This window comes from Muscardinus avellanarius, assembly GCF_963383645.1.
Source record: "Muscardinus avellanarius genome assembly, chromosome: 2".
NCBI classification, from domain to species: domain Eukaryota; kingdom Metazoa; phylum Chordata; class Mammalia; order Rodentia; family Gliridae; genus Muscardinus; species Muscardinus avellanarius.
The window spans coordinates 36,062,019-36,082,339 of record NC_137787.1 but is presented as its reverse complement, the minus strand read 5'-3'; the positions used below and the strand labels follow the sequence as shown (position 1 = coordinate 36,082,339).

Genomic DNA, 20,321 nt, shown 5'->3' with positions numbered 1-20,321 from the left:
TCTCACACACACACACACACACACACACACACACACAGTGTCTATGGCCTGGCATGATGGCTCACTCTTGCTTGGGGAAGCTGAGACAGAAAAAAGGATTTCAAGTCCAGGGCCTGTCTCAGAAACTTAGTGAAGCCTTCCGCAATTTAGACCCTGTATCAAAACAAAAAATAAAGTGGCCTGATATTGTAGCTCAGAGATAGAATGCTCCTGGGTTCAATCCCCAGAATGTCTACACACACACATACATACACACACACACACACACACACACACACACACACACACACGTCTATGTAAGAGCCAAAATAATAAAGCTTTTAGGAGAAACCATAGGCATAAATTTTCTTGACTTAGATGATGTCTTCTTAGGACACCAAGCAAAAGCATAAGAAAAATTGAAGTCGGGCATGGTGACACACACTTGTAATCCCAGTACTTGGAAGGCTGAGACAGGAGGATGGCAAGTTCATGGCCAATCACCTACTCAAGCCCTCTACAACTTAGTGAGACCCTGTCAAATTAAAGAATAAAAAGCCAGGCTGTGGTGGTGCACGCTTGTAATCACAGCATTTGGGAGAATGAGACCAGAGGATCACAGTTTGCAGACAGCCTCAGCTACTTAGTGGGACCCTCTGCAACTCAGTAAGACCGTGTTTCAAAATAAATAACTTCTAAATAAGGTTGGGGGTGTATCTCAGAGGTAGAATGCCCCTGGGTTCCATCCCTAGTACTGCAAATAAATAAATAAATAAATAAATAAATAAATAAATAAAATTCTAAAAAATACAACTGGAGGTATAGCTCAGAAGTAGAATGCCCCTGGGTTCGACCCCCAATACAACAACAACAAAAAAGTATAATTAAGCAATAAGATTATTCAATGTAAAAATAGACCCAAAAAAATTAAATTAACATATTTCCACTGAAGATTCACATATGGCCAGGCATGGTGGCTCAAGCTTGTAATCCCCACACTTGGGAGGTGGAGACAGTAGGATCGTGCAGGTTCTAAGCCAGCCTTGCTGGCTTAAGAGACCCTGTTTCCAAATAAAAAAAATATAAAATAGGTCTGGAAGTGTAGCCCGGAGGTAGAAGGGTTCTATCCCCAGTACTACAAAAAAAAAAAAAAAGATTCATATATGGACATAAAAAGACACTCAATATTTTTAGGCATCAAAGAAATGAAAATTCAAACGACAAGGAAATGTCAGTTTATTCCCAGTAGGATAACTATTATCAAAAAATAATAACAATGCCAGGCATTGTGGTACAGGCTTGTAATGCTAGTACTTGGGAGATTAAGACAATAGAATCTCAAGTTTGAGGCCACCCTTAGCAATTTAGCCAGACCATGTTTCAAAATAAAAACTACCTAAGTGTGGTGACACATGCCTGTAATCCCAGTACTTGGGAGGCTGAGACAGTAGGAGCTCAGGTTCTATGACAGCCTCAACAACTGCCCAAGGCCCTCAGCAACTTGGTGAGACTCTGTTTCAAACTAAAAAATATAAGCTAGACATGGTAGCACATGCCTGTACTTGGGAGGCCAAAATGGGAGGGTCACATGTTCATGGCCAGCCTTAGCTACTTAGTGAGGCCCTCCGCAACTTAGTGAGACCCTGTTTTAAAATAATGAACAAGCTGGGCGTGATGGTGCATGCTTGTAATCCCAGCACTTGGGAAACTGAAACAGGAGTATCGCACAGGTTCAAAGCCAGCCTTAGCTACTTAGTGAGGCTCTTAGCAATTTAGTGAGACCCTGTTTCCAAATAAAGCATAAAATAGGTCTGGGAGTATAGCCCGAAGGTAGAAAAGCACCTGGGTTCCACCACTCCCAGTACCACAAAATAAATTAATAATAATAATAATAACAACAACAACAACAAAACATAATAAAATAAAGAACAAGCTTGGCATGATGGCACACACTTGTAATCCCATCATTTGGGAAGCTGAGACAGGAGGATCTGAGTTTGCTGACAGCCTCAGCTACTTAGGGAGGCTCTTTGCAACTCAGTGAGACCCTGTTTTAATATAAATAATAAAAATATAAGGCTGAGGGTGTAACTCGGAGGTAGAATGCCCCTGGGTTCCATCCCCATTACTGCAAAAATAAATAAAATAGATAAAATAAAATAAAAAATAAAGCCGGGCATGGTGGCGCACACTTGTAATCCCCGTGCTTGGGAGGCTGAGACAGGAGGATCGCACTGGTTCGAAGCCAGCCTCAGCTACTCAGTGAGGCTTCCAGCAACTTAGTGAGACCCTGTTTCCAAATAAAATATAAAAAAGGTCTGGGAGTATAGCCCGGAGGTAGAAAGCCTCTGGGTTTCACCCCCAGTACCACCAAAAAAGAAAAAAAGAAAAAGAAAAAGAAAAAAAGAAAAAAGAAAAAAAATAGGGCTGAGGGTGTAGCTTGGAGGTAAAATGGCCCCTGGTACCACAATAATAATAGATTAAATAAATAAATAAATAAATAAATAAAATGAAGTAGTTACTATCCATAATTTTACATACAACAATTCAGAAAAAAGCAATAACTAAAAAGAAAGGTCAAATACTTCATACAGACCTGGCATGTTGGTGCACACCTGTAATGCCAGTACTTCGAAGGCTGAAACAGAAGGATTGCAGATTCAAGTCCAGCCTTAGCAACTTAGAAAGACTCTATTCAAAAATTTAAAAATAAGGCTGGGTTTGAGACTTGGAGTTAGAATGGCCCTGGGGTCAATCCCCAGCATGAAAAGAAAAAATAATAAGTATTGACAAGGATATGGAAAAATTAGAACACCCATATATAGGTAGTGGAGAATATGAAATACTTTGAGAAACAATGTAGCAGTTCCTCAAACTATAAAATATAAAATAATTATACAATCTAGCAACTCTACTCTTAAATAAATAGCCAAGGGAATTGAAACTATGTTTCAACACAAAACTATGTAAGCAAATGTTCAGAGTAACATAGTTCATAGTAGATAAAAAGTGGAAACATTTCAAATGGCAACTTATGAACAAGTGAAAAAATTGGGTATAGCCTTATAATAGAACACTATTAGGCTCTACAAAGAAATGGAATATTTATATAATAAAAACTAATGGTTGCTGGCACCAATTTATTACTGGGGCTAGGAAATTAAAAAAAGAAAGTATCTTTTTTTTTCCGGGTCTGGGGATGAAACCTAGAGGCATTCAACCTCTGAGCTACACCCCCTGCCCTATTTTTCATTCTTTATTTTGAAGCAGGGTCTCACTGAGTTGCAGAGGGCCTCACTAAGTAGCTGTCTGCGACCGTGATCCTCTGGTCTCAGCCTCCCGAATGCTGGGATTACAAGCATGCGCCACCACGCCCAGCCCTTTATTCTTTATTTTGAAACAAAGCCTCACTGAGTTGCGGAGGTCCTCACTAAGTTGCTGAGGCTATCCGCAAACCACGATCCTCCGGTCTCAGCTTCCCAAATGCTGGGATTACAAGTGTGCACCACTAAGCCCAGCTTAAGAAAGTATCTTTTATGCTTATACAGTTTCTTTGGGGGTTGATGGAAATAAAATTGATCATGGCAATAATTGTATGGCTCTGTGACTATATTAAAAAAAAATAAAAAGAGTGCACTTTATATTTTGTGTGTGTATGGTACTGGGGATGGAACCCAGGGGCATTCTACCTCCGAGCTACACCCCCAGCCCTATTTTTTATTCTTTATTTTGAAACAGATCTCAGTGAGTTGCAAAGGGCCTCACTAAGTAGCTGAGGCTGTCCATGAACCGTGATCCTCCCGTCTCAGCCTCCCAAATGCTGCTATTAAAAGCCTGTGGCACCACGCCCGGTAAGAGTGCACTTTAAAGTCAGGAAAACTCCTCCAAGGCCGGGATCGGAGCCTGCTGAGGGGTTAGGCCAGTGCCGAGGCCAGCGAGGCCAGGATCGGAGCCTGCCGTGAGGCAAGGCTGGTGCTGGGGCCTTCGAGGCCGGGATCGAAACCTGCCGACGGGTTATGCTGGTGCTGGGGCCAGCGGCCGGCATCAGAGCCTTCCGTGAGGCAAGGCCACTACTGAGGCCTCCGAGGCCGGGATCGGAGCCTGCTGAGGGATTAGGCCGGTGCCGGGGCCAGCGAGGCCGGCATCGGAGCCTGCCGTGAGGCAAGGCCAGTGCTGGGGCCTCCGAGGCCAGTATCAGAGCCTGCCAAGGGGTTAGGCCGGTGCCGGGGCCAGCGAGGCCGGGATCAGGGCCAGCGAGGCTGGGATCGTAGCCTTCCGTGAGGCAAGGCCAGTGCTGGGGCCTCTGAAGCCAGGATAGGAGTCTGTCGAGGGGTTAGGCTAGTGCCAGGGTCAGCGAGGCTGGGACGGAGCCTGCCTTGAGGCTAGGCTGCTACTGGGGCCTTCGAGGCTGGGATCAAAGCCAGCCGAGAGGTTAGGCCAGTGTGGGGACCAGCGAGGCCAGAATTGGGGCCTCCCATGAGGCAAGGCCACTGCTTGAGCCAGCGAGGTCTGGATCAGTCCACCAGGTAGCCAGGCCACTACTGGAGCCGTCAAGAGTGGGATCGGTACTTGCAACATGGCATACACAGAGAAATATTGCAGAAAATAAAAACCAGATGCTTCCCCTAATCACCAATAACTAGGAGGAAAGGGGCAACAAGAAGAGGTCAAGTTATAGAAAGGGCCCTATAGTGAAGCAATTAAGGTGACCAATCAGAGGGTATGGAATAGGGGAGGATGGAGCCTCTTTAAAACGCAGGAGGTACATAAACAAATGTATCAAAGTTAATCACCAAACAAGCATGGGATTGAAGGAGGGGGAGGGAATGGGATGGGGACTGGATGAGGGCTAATTGGATGATGTGTGCTTGTATATCCTCTCAAGTCTTGTATTCCAATGTGATATATGATTACAATGCACCAATAAAAATAAATTTTAAAAATAAATTAAAAATAAATAAAGTCAGGAAAACTCTTGTATAAGAAATAAAAAGCAGGATGTGTGTGTGTGTGTGTGTGTGTGTGTGTGTGTTCTGAGTCAGCCTCCCAAACGTGGATTACACATGCACCTGTTTATTTTTTTTTCTACACATGCACCCTGTTTTTTTAATTTTTGAAACAGGATCTCACTAAGTTGCTTATAGCCTCACCAGATTGCTGAGATTGGCTGAGAACCTGCAACCCTCCTATGCTTAGAGGCATAGGCCACCATGCCAGGCTTGCTTGCTTGCTTGCTTTATTTTACTGGAGATGGAACCCAGAGGCATTCTATCTCAGAGATATACTGCCAGCTCAATTTCATTTTTTTTTAATTTGGAAATAGGATCTAGATAAATTGCTGACCGCCTCAGTAGGTTGCTGAGACGAGTCTCAAATCTGTAATCCTCCTGTCTCTGACTCTCAAGTACTAGGATTTCAGGTGTGAGCCACCAAATTATTGAGGCCAAGCATGGTGGTGCATGCCTATAATTCCAGTACTTGGGAGGCTGAGCCAGAAGAATTGACAATTTGAGCTGGACATAATGGCACACACCTGTAATCCCTGCAGATGGGAGGGTGAGACAAGAGGATTAGAGATTCAAAACCAGCCTCACCAAGTAGCGAGACTCATCAACCTAGTGAGACCCTGTTTCAGAAATAAAAATAAAGCTGGACGTGTTAGCACATGTTTGTAATCCCAGCATTTGGGAGGCTGAGACAAGAGGATTGAGGTTTGAGGGCAGCCTTAGCTACTTAGTGAGATCCTTTGCCACTCAGACTGTTTCAAAATAAATAAAAAATAGGGCTAAGAGTGTAGCTTGAGGTAGAATGCTCCTAGGTTCTATCCCTAGTAGTGCAGGAAAAAAATAAAAATAAAAATAACCCAGGTGTGGTGGTGCACACTTGTAATCCCAGCATTTAGGAGGCTGAAATAGGAAGATCTCAGTTCGTGGGCAGCCTCAACTACTTAGTGAGGCCCTTTGCAACTCAGTAAGACCCTGTTTCAAAAATAAAGAATAAAAAATAGGGCTAGGAGTATAGCTCAGAGTTAGAATGCCCCTGGATTTCATCCCCAGTACAGAAAAAAGAAAAAGAAAAAATAGGTCTGAGTATGTAGCTTGGAGGTAGAATGCCCCTAGGTTCAATCTCTAGTACTCCCCCCAAAAGAGAGAAAGGGAGACTCTCTACAGGGTAGTTATATCTGCTTATTTTATTTTATTTTATTTTATTTTATTTTATTTTATTTTATTTGCGGTACTGGGGATGGTACCCAGGGGCATTCTCCCTCCAAGCTACATACTCAGACCTATTTTTTCTTTTTCTTTTTTCTGTACTGGGGATGAAAGCTACACCCCAGCCCTATTTTACATTCTTTATTTTGAAACAGGGTCTCACTGAGTTGCAAAGGGCCTCATTAAGTAACTGAGGCTGTCTGCAAACTGAGATTCTCCTGTCTCAGCCTCCCAAATGTTGGGATTACAAGCGTGCCCACCACACCCAGTTTCAGCTTCATTTTTAAATTGTTGCCATAGTGGTTGCAATTGATTAAAACATTCAAAGAATATCCAGGCTCATGCAGATATCCAGGCTCATGCAGGAGGATCATAAGTTCAAGGCCAGCTTTAGCTAGCCTTGGAACTTGAGGTTTCATCCTCAGTACCATACACACACAAGAATAAAAATAGGAGTGGGGGTGTATGTAGCTCAGGGGTAGAATGCCCCTGGGTTCAATCCACGGTACTGCAGAGAGAGAGAAAGAGAGAGAAAGAGAGAGAAAGAGAGAGAGAGAGAGAGAGAGAGAGAGAGAGAGAGAGAGAGAGAGAAAGGAAATAGGTCTCACTAAGTTGCAGAGGGCTTCACCAAGTAGATATGAATTAGGGTGTTGAGAATATTTTTGTGTGCGTGGTACTGGGGATAAACCCAGGGGCATTCTATCTCTGAGCTATACCCCTAGCCCTATTTTTTTTTTTTTTTAATTTGGAAACAAGGTCTCACGAAGCTGCAGAAAGCTTCCTTAAATTGCTGAGTCTGGCTGTAACCCTGTGACCCTCCTGTCTCAGCCTCCCAAGTACTAGGGTTACAAGGGTGGGCCAGTTTATTTTTCATTTTGAGATAAGGTCTCACTAAATAGCTAAAGCTGGCCTTGAACTTATGATCCTCCTGCCTCAGCCTCTGAGTCACAGGGATTGCAGACCTGTGCCTCCACACCCAACATGTGATTCCTTTTACATGAACTATACTGAAGAGACAAATCCATAGATACAGAAAGCAAATTAGTGGTTACCTAGAGACAGAAAGAAGGGTGAATGAAAAGTAATTATTTACTGGGTGCAGAACATTCTCCTTGGGTGACTAATATGCTTGTTTGTTTGATTGTTTGTTTGTTTGGGGGAGTTGGTATTGGCTCTTGAACCCAGGGGCATTCTACTTCTGAGCTATACCCCAGCACCCCCTTTTATTTATTTTAAAACAAGATCTCTATAAGTTGCTGAGGCTTACAACCAAACCTGCAATTTTCCTATCTCAGCTTCCCAAGTACTAGGATTACAAATTCGTGCTACCATGTCTGGCTCCCAATCCTTTTCTTTTTCTTCTTCTTCTCTTTTCTTTTTGTGATACTGGTGATTGAACTCAAGGACATTCTCCCTCTGAGCTATATCCCCAGCCCTGTTCTACTTTTATTTTGAAACAGGGTCTCATAGTCCTTTGTAGTGGCACATGCTTATAATCCCAGTACTCAGGAGACTGAGACAGGAGGATAGCAGGTTCTCAGACAGCCTGAGGCCTTGTGCAACTTAGTGAGACCTTTTTTAAAAAAAATAAAAAATAGGAAGCCAGGTTGGTGGCACACGCTTGTAATCCCAGTGCTTGGGAGGCTGAGACAGGAGGATCACAGGTTCAAAGCCAGCATCAGCTACTTTGTGAGGCTCTCAGCAACTTAGTGAGACCCTGTTTCCAAATAAAGTATAAAATAGGTCTGGGAGTGTAGCCCAGAGGTAGAAAAACCCCTGAGTTACACCCACAGTACCACAAAATAAATAAATTAAATTAAGTTAAAAATAAGACTGGAGGTGTAGTCTGAAGGTAGAATGGGTTCCATCCTCAGTACCATACACACAAAAGAATAAAAATAGGGGTGGAGGTGTATGTAGGTATGTAGCTCAGGGGTAGAATGCCCCTGGGTTCAATCCACAGTACTGCAGAGAGAGAGAGAGAGAGAGAGAGAGAGAGAGAGAGAGAGAGAGAGAGAGAGAGAGAGAGAGAGAATGAGAAGGGGAAGAAGAAGAAGAAGAAGAAGAAGAAGAAGAAGAAGAAGAAGAAGAAGAAGAAGAAGAAGAAGAAGAAGAAGAAGAAGAAGGGGAGGGCAGGGGAGGGGAGGGGGGAGGGGAGAGGAGAGGAGAGGAGAGGAGAGGAGAGGAGAGGAGAGGAGAGGAGAGGAGAGGAGAGGAGAGGAGAGGAGAGGAGAAGAAGGCAATAGGTCTCACTAAGTTGCAGAGGGCTTCACCAAGTAGATAGTCTGGTGGGAAACCGCTGATCCTCCCATTTCACCTCCCAGTTGTTTCTTTGTTTGTTTCTTTGTTTTTTGTTGTTTTGCTTTTTGTTTTTTTCTTTTTATGGTACTGGGGATGGAACCCAAGGGCATTCTACCTCCAAGCTACACCCACAGCCCTATTTTTTTTTATTCTTTATTTGAACAGGGTCCTGCTGACTTGCAAAGGGCATCAATAAGTAGCTGAGACTGTCCATGAACCCAGATCCTCCTGTATAAGCCTCCCAAATGCTGGGATTATAGTGTGCCAACATACCCGGCTTCCCTGTCTATTTTTTTTTTTTAATTTTTTGGTACAGGGGATGAAATCCAGGGGCATTCTACCTCGGAGCTATACCCCAGCCCTGTTTTTTAACCTTTATTTTGAAACAAAGTCTCACTGAGTTGCAAAGGGCCTCCCTAAGTAGCTGAGGCTGTCTGTGAACCCAAATCCTCCTGTTTCAGCCTTCCATATGATGGGATTACAAACACGCGCCACCACACTCGGCTTCCCAGTCTTTTTAAATTTTATTATACTTATTTATTTATTGTGGTACTGTGAATTGAATTCAGGTGCATTTTATTTTTAAGCCACAGCCCAGGACTTTTATTTTTAATATATATTTGGAGTGAGTGGATTTTATTGATGTTGCATGACAGCAGGGCTCCCTAGGCCCCTCCCCTTCTTGGGGGGGGTCTTGGATGGAAACTGAGGGGAGGGCCTCAGTGTGTTGGGGACTGACTTTGGGCGGGGGCTCCCCAGCAGCTGAGGGGCCTCTCTCTCCTGTTCTGCTGGGCTGGGGCTCCAGGGCTCTTACTCCTTGGAGCCCATGTGGACCATGAGGTCGACCACTGTCGCTGTAGCCGAGTTCACAGTCGTACCAGGAAATGAGCTTGGCACAGTGGTCGTTGCCCCGTATCAAAGTGAAGAGTGGGCGTTAGAGTCTCAGGAGGAGACCTGGTCCTCCGCGTAGCCCAGGATGCCCCTGAGGGCCCTGGACGCCGGCCTCGCCACCTTCCTAAAGTCACATTGTCGTATTTGGCAGCTTTCTCTAGGCAGCAGGTCAGGTCTGTACTAGTATTGGGAAGAGGTTTTAAAATGTATTAATGTACCAGTATTGGGAAAGATTTCCAATTTTAAAAATATATCATTTGTACTAGAAAAACCAGGATGGGCAGGAAGGAGGGACTTGTAATTTACATTTCTAAAGAGAAGGAAAGAAAGCTGGAGCCGGGGATGGGAGGAAATCCCAGATCCCAGAAAAGCAATTTCACACATCTTGGGGGATGGAGGCAGGACAGCCCCCCCCCCCTTTCCGGGGCAAATCTGGCTGGAGACAGCAGAGACTGGGCTAGAGATAGGGCTAGAGATATCTACAGATCAAAGGACCTGCCGCAGAATTGGTCTGGATAAAAACACTCAGTATGAGCCGGGTGTGGTGGCGCACGCTTATAATCCCTGCACTTGGGAGGCTGAGACAAGGAGGATCGCGCAGGTTCAAAGCCAGCCTCAGCTACATAGTGAGGCTCTCAGCAACTTAGTGAGACCCTGTTTCCAAATAAAATATAAAATAGGTCTGGGAGTATAGCCCGGAGGTAGAAAGCCTCTGGGTTCCACCCCCAGAACCACAAAAAAAAAAAATAAATAATAAATAAAAATAAAAACACTCAGTATACTGGAGTTCTTTGGTATTTTCATTAGAATTGCCCCCCTGTGCTCCTCTCCGGCACAGGGCTGTGACTATCTCCTGTATTTCTATCTTTTTAATAAACTTCTTTAAATCTTCAGCAACTGTCCAAGGTATGCATATTTAATCTTAGCTTAGGACAAGAATCCACGGTTTTTCTGTTTGTGTGGTTGTGGTGGGGGGAATTACTTCTCCCCTCACACACCAAACACATTTCACCGCAACAAGGTCCACAAGCACACGTTGAGGGCGGGCACATGGAAAGCCATGGCAGTAAGCTTCCTGTTCAGCTCGGGGATGACCTTGCCCACAGCCTTGGCAGCGCCGGCAGATGCAGGGATGATGTTCTAGACAGACCAAGGCCATCACAGTACAGTTCCCAAGTGGCCATCCATGGTCTTCTTTTTTTTTTTTTTTTGCAGGTCTGGGGATGGAACCCAGGGGCATTTGACCTCCAAGCTACATGCCCTGCTCTATTTTTTATTCTTTATTTTGAAACCAGGTCTCACTGAGTTGCAGAGTGCCTTACTAAGTAGCTGAGGCTGTCCCAGCAAACCACGATCCTCCAGCCTCCCAAAAGCTGGGATTACAAGCGTGCGCCACCACGCCAGGCGGGCCAGACCTATTTTATATATTTTATTTGGAAACGAGGTCTCACTAAGTTGCTGAGAGCCTCACTAAGTAGCTGAGGCTGGCTTCGAACCGGTGTGATCCTCCTGTCTCAGCCTTCCAAGCGCTGGGATTACAAGCATGCGCCACCATGCCTGGCCATCCTTGGTCTTCTGAGTGGCAGGGGCAGCATGGACGGTGGTGATGAGTCCCTCCGTGATGCCAAAGCTGTGGTGGATGGCCTTGGCTGGGCGCTCCATCAGGAAGTGTTGCTGAGGATCCTGAGGGAGTTGCGGTGCTTCTCAGGGTTCACACTCATCATGAACATGGGTGCATCAGCAGAAGGGGCAGAGATGACAACACATTGGGCCCGTCCCTTCAAAGGAGCCCCGGCCTTCTCCAGGCGGTAAAGCGGACTACGCACCCTGCTCAGCACCAGCATGGCCGCATGGTGTGGGCAGGATCTCACTCCTGGAAGACGGAGGTGGGCTCCCCACTGACCAAGGGCTTGTGGGTTCTCAGCCTCAATGGTGCCCTTGAACTTGCTGCAGGTGGAGTCACACTGGAACATGTAGACCATGTAGTTGAGGTCAATGAAGGGTCACTGATGGTGACAATGTCCACTTTGTCAGAGTTGAAAGCAGCCCTGGTGACCAGGTGTCCAATATGGCCAGATCCATTCACCCCCATGTTCAACATGGTGTCTCAGGGATGTGGCTGGCTCAGAGAAGACATGGCTGTCTGTAGAATGGGGAGTAGAAAGCTTTGCTGTATATTTTCTGAAACAGTCTGGCTAGGTTGCTGAGCCTATAGCTAAATTGCTGAGACTGGTTTCAAACCTGCGATCAGCCTCCCAAATACTGGGATCACAGATGTATACCAACATGCAAGGTTTCATTAATTAATTAATTAATTAATTAATTAATATGTGTGCGTGTGGTACTGGGAATGGAACCCAGGGGCATTCTACCTGGAAGCTACGTACTCAGCCCTATTTTATTTTACTCTTTTTTGTGGTACTGGGGATTGAACCCAGGGGCATTCTACCTTGGAGAGACACCACCAACCCTATTTTTATTCTTTTTATATTTTATTTATTTATTCATTTACTTATTTATTTGCGGTATTAGAGATGGAACCCAATGGCATTCTACCTCTGAGCTATACTCCTAGCCCTATTTTTTATTCCTTATTTTGAAACAGGTTCTCACTGAGTTGAAAAGGGCCTCACTAAGTAGCTGAAGCTGTCCATGAACCTCCATCCTCCTGTCTCAGTCTCCCAAATGCTGGGATAACAAGTGTGTGCCACCATACCTGGCTTTTATTCTTTCTTTTTTTCTTTTTTTCTTTTTTTTTTTAGATACTGAGGGTGGAACCCAGGGGCATTCTACCTCTGAGCTACAACATTCCCAGTCCTCTTTTTTATTCTTTATTTTGAAACAGGGTCTCTTTGATTTGCAAAGGGCCTCACTAAGTTGTAGCTGAGGCTGGTCATGAACTATGATCCTCAGCCTCCCAAATATTGGGATTACAAGCGTGCACCACCACGCCCAACTCTATTTTAATTTTTCTGCTTCGAAACAGGGTCTCACTAAATTGCCCAGGCTGGCCTTGAATCCTCCAATTTTAGCCTCTCAAGAATTGGGATCAGAGCACCACCATGGTCAGCTATATTTATTTGTTTGTTTGTTTGTTTGTTTGTTTGTTTGCTTTGTGATACTGAGGATTAAACCATTCTACTTCTGAGCTACATCCTAACCAGACTCTCATCAACCTAGAAAGATTCTCATCCACATAGATTAGAGTCTTAGTACTGTGATCTTTCTGTCTCAGCCTCCCAAGTATTGGGATTATAGGCATGCACTTGAAATTTTTATTTTTTAGTATAAAAAACTCACCAAGGGTGGTGGCACACAGTTGTAACTCCAGTATTTGGGAGGCTGAGAAATTCGGCTCCATTATAATATTTTCTAGAGTTGTTTTCTAGAGTTGTTTTTGTGGTACTAGAGACTCTCAAGCAACCTAATAAGACCCTGTTGAAACTAAAAAAAGAAAAAAAATAGGGCTGGGAGCATGGCTCAGAGGTTGAATAACCTGGGATTCAATCCCCAGTGCCACAATAAAATAAATGAATAAATTAAAATAAAGAACTGGGAGCCGGGCGTGGTGGTGCACGCTTGTAATCCCAGCATTCGGGAGGCTGAGACCAGAGGATCGCGGACAGCCTCAGTTACATAGTGAGGCCCTCTGCAACTCAGTGAGACCCGATTACAAAATAAAGAATAAAAAATAGGGCAGGGGGCGTAGCTCGGAGGTCGAATGAGCCTGGGTTCCACCCCAAGACCCACAAAAAAATAATAATAATAAATAAATAAATACATAAATAAAATAAAAGAACTGGGTGTGATGGTGCAGGTTTATAATCCCAGTATTTGGAGGGTGATGCAGGAGAATCACAGGTTCATCGCCAGCCTCAGCTACTTAGTTATGCCCTCTGCACATTAGTGAGACCTTTTTGCAAAATAAAGAATTTTTTAAAAAATAGGGCTGGATTGAAGCGTGGAGGTATAATGCCCCTGGGTTCAATCCTGGTACCACAATAAATAAATAAATAAATAAATAAATAAATAAATAAATAAATAAATAAATTAGAGCTAGGTTATAGATCTAAGGTAGAATGTTTCTGGGTTTAATCTCTAGAACCACACAACTCTAAAAAATATTATAATGGAGATGAATTTTTTTTGGTGGTACTTTGGTTCATGGAAACGCTTCTACCTTCGGGCTATATTCCCAGACCTATTTTATATTTTTATTTGGAAACAGGGTCTCTTAAGCCAGCAAGGCTGGCTTTGAACCAGCGCGATCCTCCTGTCTCCACCTCCCAAGCACAGGGATTACAAGCATGCGCCACCACGTCCAGCAAGCTGAAATTTTTCAGCCAAGAATGGTGGCACACCCCTGTAATCCCAGTAGTTGGAAGGCTGAGTTATGAGGATCATAGATCTCCATGACACCTGTTTGTTTGTTTGTTTGTTTGTTTATTGCGGGTCTGGGGATGGAACCCAGGGCATTTGACCACCGAGCTACAGCCCCTGCCATATTTTTTATTCTTTATTTGAAACCAGGTCTCACTGAGTTGCAAAGGGCCTCACTAAGTAGCTGAGGCTGTCCGGGAACCACGATCCTCTAGTCTCATCCTCCCAAATGCTGGGATTACAAGCGTGCGCCACCACGCCCGGAGACACCTGTTTTTTAAATAAAATAAAATAAAATAAAATAAAATAAAGTAGGGCTGGTTATGTAGTTCAGGATTAGTATGTCCCTGGGTTCAATCCCCAGTGAAGAAAGAAAGACTGAAGGGAAGAAAGAAAGAACCTTACTGCTAGTGATGTGGTAGCTGTTTGTGTTAGAGTATTTTACATTACTGTAACAAATACCTGAGATAATCAATTTAAAAAGAAGAAAATTTTATTTTGTCTCACAGTATTGGAAATTTTAGTTCATATTCAGTTGGCCCCATTGTTGGTGGGGTGTGTGTGTGTGTGTTTGTGTGTGTGTGTGTGCTGGGAGTTGAACCCAGGGGCATTCTACCTTTAAGATACACCTCTAGCCCTTTTTATATTTGTTATTTTTAAACAGGTTCTCACTAAGTTACTGAGGCTGGCCTCAGATCTGCAATCCTCCTATCTCAGCTTCCCAAGTACTGGGATTACTGTGGGCGTGTGCCACCACACATTGCTGGTCCCATTGTTTTGGGGCCTGTAATGAGGCAGTACATGATGGTGGAGAAAGCAGCTGGGAAATAAAAAAGAGAATTAGACCACTGTCCCATAGTCCCCTTCATGGGCTCAACCTAACCACCTAACTTCAGCCCTTCACGAGGCTCCATCTTAAAGGTTCTACCAGCCGGGCGTGGCGGCGCTTGCTTGTAATCCCAGCACTTGGAAGGCAGAGACAGGAGGATCACACAGGTTCGAAGCCAGTCTCAGCTACTTAGTGAGGCTCTCAGCAACTTAGTGAGACTCTTTTTCCAAATAAAATACAAAATAGGTCTGGGAGTGTAGCCCAGAGGTAGAAGGGCCCCCTGGGTTCCATCCCTAGTACCACAAAAAGAAAGTTCTACCAACGTCCTCCCCTCCACCCTGCCCCATGGTGCTGTGGATTGAACCCAGGGGCATTCAACATCTAAGATAGATCCCCAGTCCTATTTGCTGATTATTATTATTATTATTATTATTATTATTATTTTATTTTTATTATAGTACTGGGGCATTCTATCTCCGAGATCCATCCCCAGCCGATATTTATTTATTTATTTATTTATTTATTTATTTATTTATTTTTGTGGTACTGGGGATGGAATCCAGGGGCTTTCTACCTCCTGGCTATACTCTCCAGCCTGTGCTGATATTAGGATATGGTTGAGGCCAGGGATAGTGGTATACTCCTGTAATCTAGTACATGGGAGCCTGAGACAGGAGGGTTGTAAGCTTGAGACCAGCATCAGCAACTTAACAAATAAAACATAAAACAGAGCTGGGTGTGGTGGTGCACATATACACCTTTGGGAGACACTTATACAAACCATAGCCTAGAGTCCATAAGCAGTCATCATCAACCTTCAAGCCCCCAATTTTTAATTCTATTTTCTTCTATTTCTTCTTATAAATCTATGAATTTAAGCCATGTATGTTGGCACATGCCTGTCATCCCAGTACTGAGAAAGCTGAGACAGAATGATCACAGGTTGGAGGACAGCCTCAGCAAGTAGTGAGGCTCTCATCAGTCTAGTGAAGCCCTGTTTCAAAATAAAGAAAATAAAGATAAAATAGGGGGATATAGCTTGAAGATAGAATGCCCCTGGGTTCAATCCCCAGTACCAAATAAATAAATAAATAAATAAATAAACTCATGACTTCTTATCTAATCCTATCTCTTTCTTATAATATCTTGCCGAACATTGTTAAAAATAATCCTATTAAGTTTTTCCTTTCTATTCCTTCTTTCCAGGATGGCTGACTCGGTGGACACGCAGAGTGCAGCTCATGTAACCTCAGACAACAGTTTTGCCAAACATTCCGCCACTCTCTCCTGGCTTACCATCTTCCAACCACTGATACCAAATTTACTACTGCTTACCGCCTACCTGCTACGTCAATGACATTAAGTTCAGGAGGTTCTTTCTTTCTTTAGAAATAAATAAATAAAGGGCTAGACCTCCAGGCCTATTTGATATTTTATTTGGAAACAGGGTCTCACTAAATTGCTGAGAGCCTCATTAGCGCCTGAGGCTAGCTTTGAACCTTCAATTCTTCTGTCTCAGCCTCCCAAGTACTGGGATTGCAAGCGTGAGTAACCACACCTGGCTCGGTAGGTTCTTTTTTAACTTCAGGGCATGAACAAATCAGAGTAAGCTTCTACTCTCATCAAGCCAACATTCTAGAAGATTCTTTTTTTTTTTTTTCCAGGTCTGGGGATGGAACCCAGTGGCATTCAACCTCTGAGCTACACCCCCTGCCCTATTTTTTTTTCTTTATTTTGAAACCAGGTCTCACTGAGTTGCAGAGGGCCTCACTAAGTAGCTGAGGCTGTCCGAAAACCCAGATCCTCCTGTCTCAGCATCCCAAATGCTGGGATTACAAACATGCGCCACCATGCCCAGCTTAGAAGATTCTTTTAACTCTCCTTATAGTTTTGCTTTAGAAAGGATATGCCCATCTTAAAACACACCAGCATTTGTTTTAATCAGATATGATAAGACATACAAACACAGAAAGGACTGTCATGAAGGAAGGTGTTTTTTATTTATTAATTAATTAATTTGTTTAGTTATTGAGGATCTGGGGATGGAACCCAGGGGCATTTGACCTCGACCTACACCCCCTGCCCTATTTTTTATTCTTTATTTTGAAACCGGGTCTCACTGAGTTGCAAAGGGTCTCACTAAGTAGCTGAGGCTGTCTGTGAACCATGATCCTCCTGTCTCAGCCTCCCGAATGCCTAGTAAGACCCCCAAAAAGTGTTGTTTTATTTTCACAACAAAAAAATAAATAGGGTAGGGCTGGGGTATAGCTCAGAAGTAGAATGCCTCTGGCTTCTGTCCCCAGTACCACAAAAACAAACAAAACAAAAAGAGATGGAGTCGCTGCACATGGTGGCGCACGCCTGTAATCCCAGCATTCTGGAGGCTGAGACAGGAGGGTCACGGTTCGTGGACAGCCTCAGCTACTTAGTGAGCCCCTCTGCAACTCAGTAGACGCTGTTTCAAAATAAAAAATAGGGCAGGGGGTGTAGCTCGGAGGTTGAATGCCCCTGGGTTCCATCCCCAGACCCACAAAAAAAAAAAAAAAAAAAAAGAGATGAAGTCATGAGAAAGCTTAGGAAAAAGTTCTTATTGTGGTTTTTAATAGAAGAAACAGGCAAGACAGGATAAGCAAGCTGAGAGTGTTTGGGATTCCATAGTTTGAATAATTCAGAGGCCTCTGAGCTATCAGTGTGGTCCCTAGTTGTCCGATACCTACACATGGGCTGAGTTAGAGTAGGGATATGCTGCCCAAGACTGCAGGGTTGATTGGTCTTCATATCAAAGGCATGCTGTCAGGTAAATCCTTTAACATCTCTAGGAGTTGGGCCTATCCCTCCCTCAGTTTTAAAGTCTAAAGATTGATCAAAGCATTAAATAGAAAAAAAATGTTTTTTGGTTTTTTTCTGTGGTACTGTGGATTGAATGCAGGGGCATTCTGCATTCAAGCTACACTCCCAGTCCTTTTTATTTTTTGTTTTAAAACAGGGTCTCCCTAGGTTGGTAAGAGTCTCACTACTTGCTGAAGCTGTCTTTGAACCTGTGATCCTCTTTTTCAGCCTCCCAAGTACTGGTATTACAGGTGTGTACCACCACACCCAGCTTAAAAACTTTTTAATAATTAATACATTGCCGTTCTCTCAGTCTAGAAGACCCTCCTATTCCCTTTATTCAGTGTTAGTTTGTTTGTTTTTGTTTTTATGGTACTGGAAATAATACCCAGAGACAGTCTAACTCCGAGCTATACCCTCAGTCCTATTTTTTATTCTTTATTTTGAAACAGGGTCTCACTGACTTGCCAAGGGCCTCACTAAATAGCTGAGGCTGTCCATGAACTCTGATCCTCCTGTCTCAACCTCCCAAATACTGGGATTACAAGCATATGCCACCACACCGGGCCCTCTCTTCCCATTTCTGCTGAGTATGTTAACAAATAAAAGCTGGAAGTGAGATCCCAAACACATTGTTTCCATCATCCTATCCCTGGAGACAGGATGTGTTACCCTCCCAGCATGGATATAAGACAATATGCATGGAGTACTGCCTTACTGCCTACCAAAGTTCATTTGAGCTTTTTTTTTTTTTTTCTTGGTACTGGGGATTGAACCCAGAGACTTTCTACCTGCAAATTAAGTTATACTCCTTACTCCTAACACTGTTTTATTTCTTATTTGGAAACAGGGTTTTACTAAGTTGCAAAGGGCCTTGCTAAATTGTTAAAGCTGGAAAAACCGGGATTACAGGCATGTGTCACCATGCCTGTATCGTGTGTGTGTGTGTGTGTGTGTGTGTGTGTGTGTGTGTGTGTGTGTGTGTGATATTGGCAATTGAACCCTAGGGCTTTCTATCTCTGAGCTAAACTCCTAGCTCTATTTTTTGTATCATTTATTTAAAACCAAATCTCACTAAGTTGCAGAGGGCCTCACTAAGTAGCTACGGCTGGCCAGGAACCTGCACTGTCTGTGAACTGTGATCCTCCTGTCTCAGCCTCCCAAATGCTGGGTTTACAAGCATGTGCCACCAAGCCTGGCTCATTTGAGCTATTTGTGTGTGGGGGGCGGGGGGGTTACTGGGGGTGGAACCCAGGGGTTTTCTACCTCTGGGCTATACTACCAGACCTATTTTATACTTTATTTGGAAACAGGGTCTCACTAAGTTGCTGAGAGCCTCACTAAGTAGCTGAGGCTGGCTTCAAACCTGTGCTATCCTCCTGTCTCAGCCTCCCAAACACAGGGATTACAAGCATGTGCCAACACGCCAGGCTTCATTTGAGCTTTTAATGCTCAGAGTTTCTATTGGACTTTATCACCCAGGCATGATTGATTGGATTCTCCACCGGATTGAACTCTGCCTCCAGTTCAACAAGTGCCACATAATCCAAAGCCACACGGTTGTTCTTTCTAGCATAGCCAGCCTTTGCCCAAAGACTATTGTTTATGATCACCTCCTGTGCCAAACACTCACATCAGGCAAGATTTCTATTTTCTCCCCAGAGCTGAGGGCAAAGGCCATATCCCTCTTTGGCCAAGGTCAAATTAGTTACTATACAACATATAAAAATAGTTTCAAGCTGGGTGTGGTGGCACACACTTGTAATCCCAGAGTTTGAGAGGCTGAGACAAGAGGATTGATGGCCTCAGCTGCTTAGTGAGGCCCTTTGCAACTCAGTAAGACCCTGTATCAAAAAATAAAGAAGCCAGGTATGGTGGCACATGCTTGTAATCCTAGCATTTGGGAGGCTGAGACAGGAGAATCATGGTTTGAGGACAGCCTCAGCTACTAAGTGAGGCCCTTTGCAACTCACTGAGACCCTGTTTCAAAATAAAGAATTAGTCGGGTGTGGTGGCTCATGCTTGTAATCCCCGTGCTTGGGAGGCTGAGACAGGAGGATCGCACGGGTTCGAAGCTAGCCTCAGCTACTTAGTGAGGCTCTCAGCAACTTAGTGAGAACCTGTTTCCAAATAAAATATAAAAAATGGTCTGGGAGTATAGTCCGGAGGTAGAAAGCCTCTGGGTTCCACCCCTAGTACCACAAAAAAAAAAAAAAAAGAAGAATTAAAAAAAAAAGGCTGGGGGCCAGATGTGGTGGTGAATGCTTGTAATTCCCGCACTTGGGAGGCAGAGACAGGAGGATCCCGCAGGTTTGAAGCCAGCCTCACTGGCTTAAGAGACCCTGTTTCCAAATAAAAATATAAAATAGGTCTGGGAGTGTAGCCTGGAGGTAGAAGGGTTCCATCCCCAGTACCACACACACACACACACACACAAAAAAAAAAAAAAAAAAAAAAGGCTGGGATGTTGTTGGGAGGTAGAATGCCCCTGGGTTTCATCCCTAGCCCCCCCCCAAAAAAAAAATTGTGGGTTGGAGGTGGGCTGGAGGTATAGCTCAGAGGTAAAATGTCCCTGGGGTTTCATCCCCAGTACTGAAAAAAAAAGTTTATTGTATTGTATATTTGGGGGACACTAGGGATTGACTTCAGGGCAGTCTACCTCTGAGTAACAACCTCAGCCCTTTATTTATTTATTTATTTTTTTTTTTGCGGTACTAGTGATGGAACACCCAGTAGCATTCTACCTCTGGGCTATATTCCCAGCACTATTTTTTATTCTTTATTTTGAAACAGGGTTTCATTGAGTTGCAAAGGGCCTCACTAAGTAGCTGAGGCTGTGAACCATGATCCTCCAGTCTCAGCCTCCCAAACGCTGGGATTACAAGTGTGTGTCACCATGC

The 20,321-nt window shown here is 44.0% G+C and overlaps 1 pseudogene across 1 annotated transcript; it reads right to left on the bottom strand.

The window, feature by feature from the left end:
* Positions 1–9,302: 9,302 nt before the first annotated feature.
* LOC308258671 (glyceraldehyde-3-phosphate dehydrogenase-like) lies at positions 9,303–11,484 on the bottom strand (annotated as a pseudogene). Its single transcript has 3 exons — positions 10,941–11,484; positions 10,411–10,523; positions 9,303–9,563 (listed from the first exon to the last, which is right to left on the bottom strand). The product of its transcript is annotated as a glyceraldehyde-3-phosphate dehydrogenase-like (transcript).
* Positions 11,485–20,321: the final 8,837 nt, after the last annotated feature.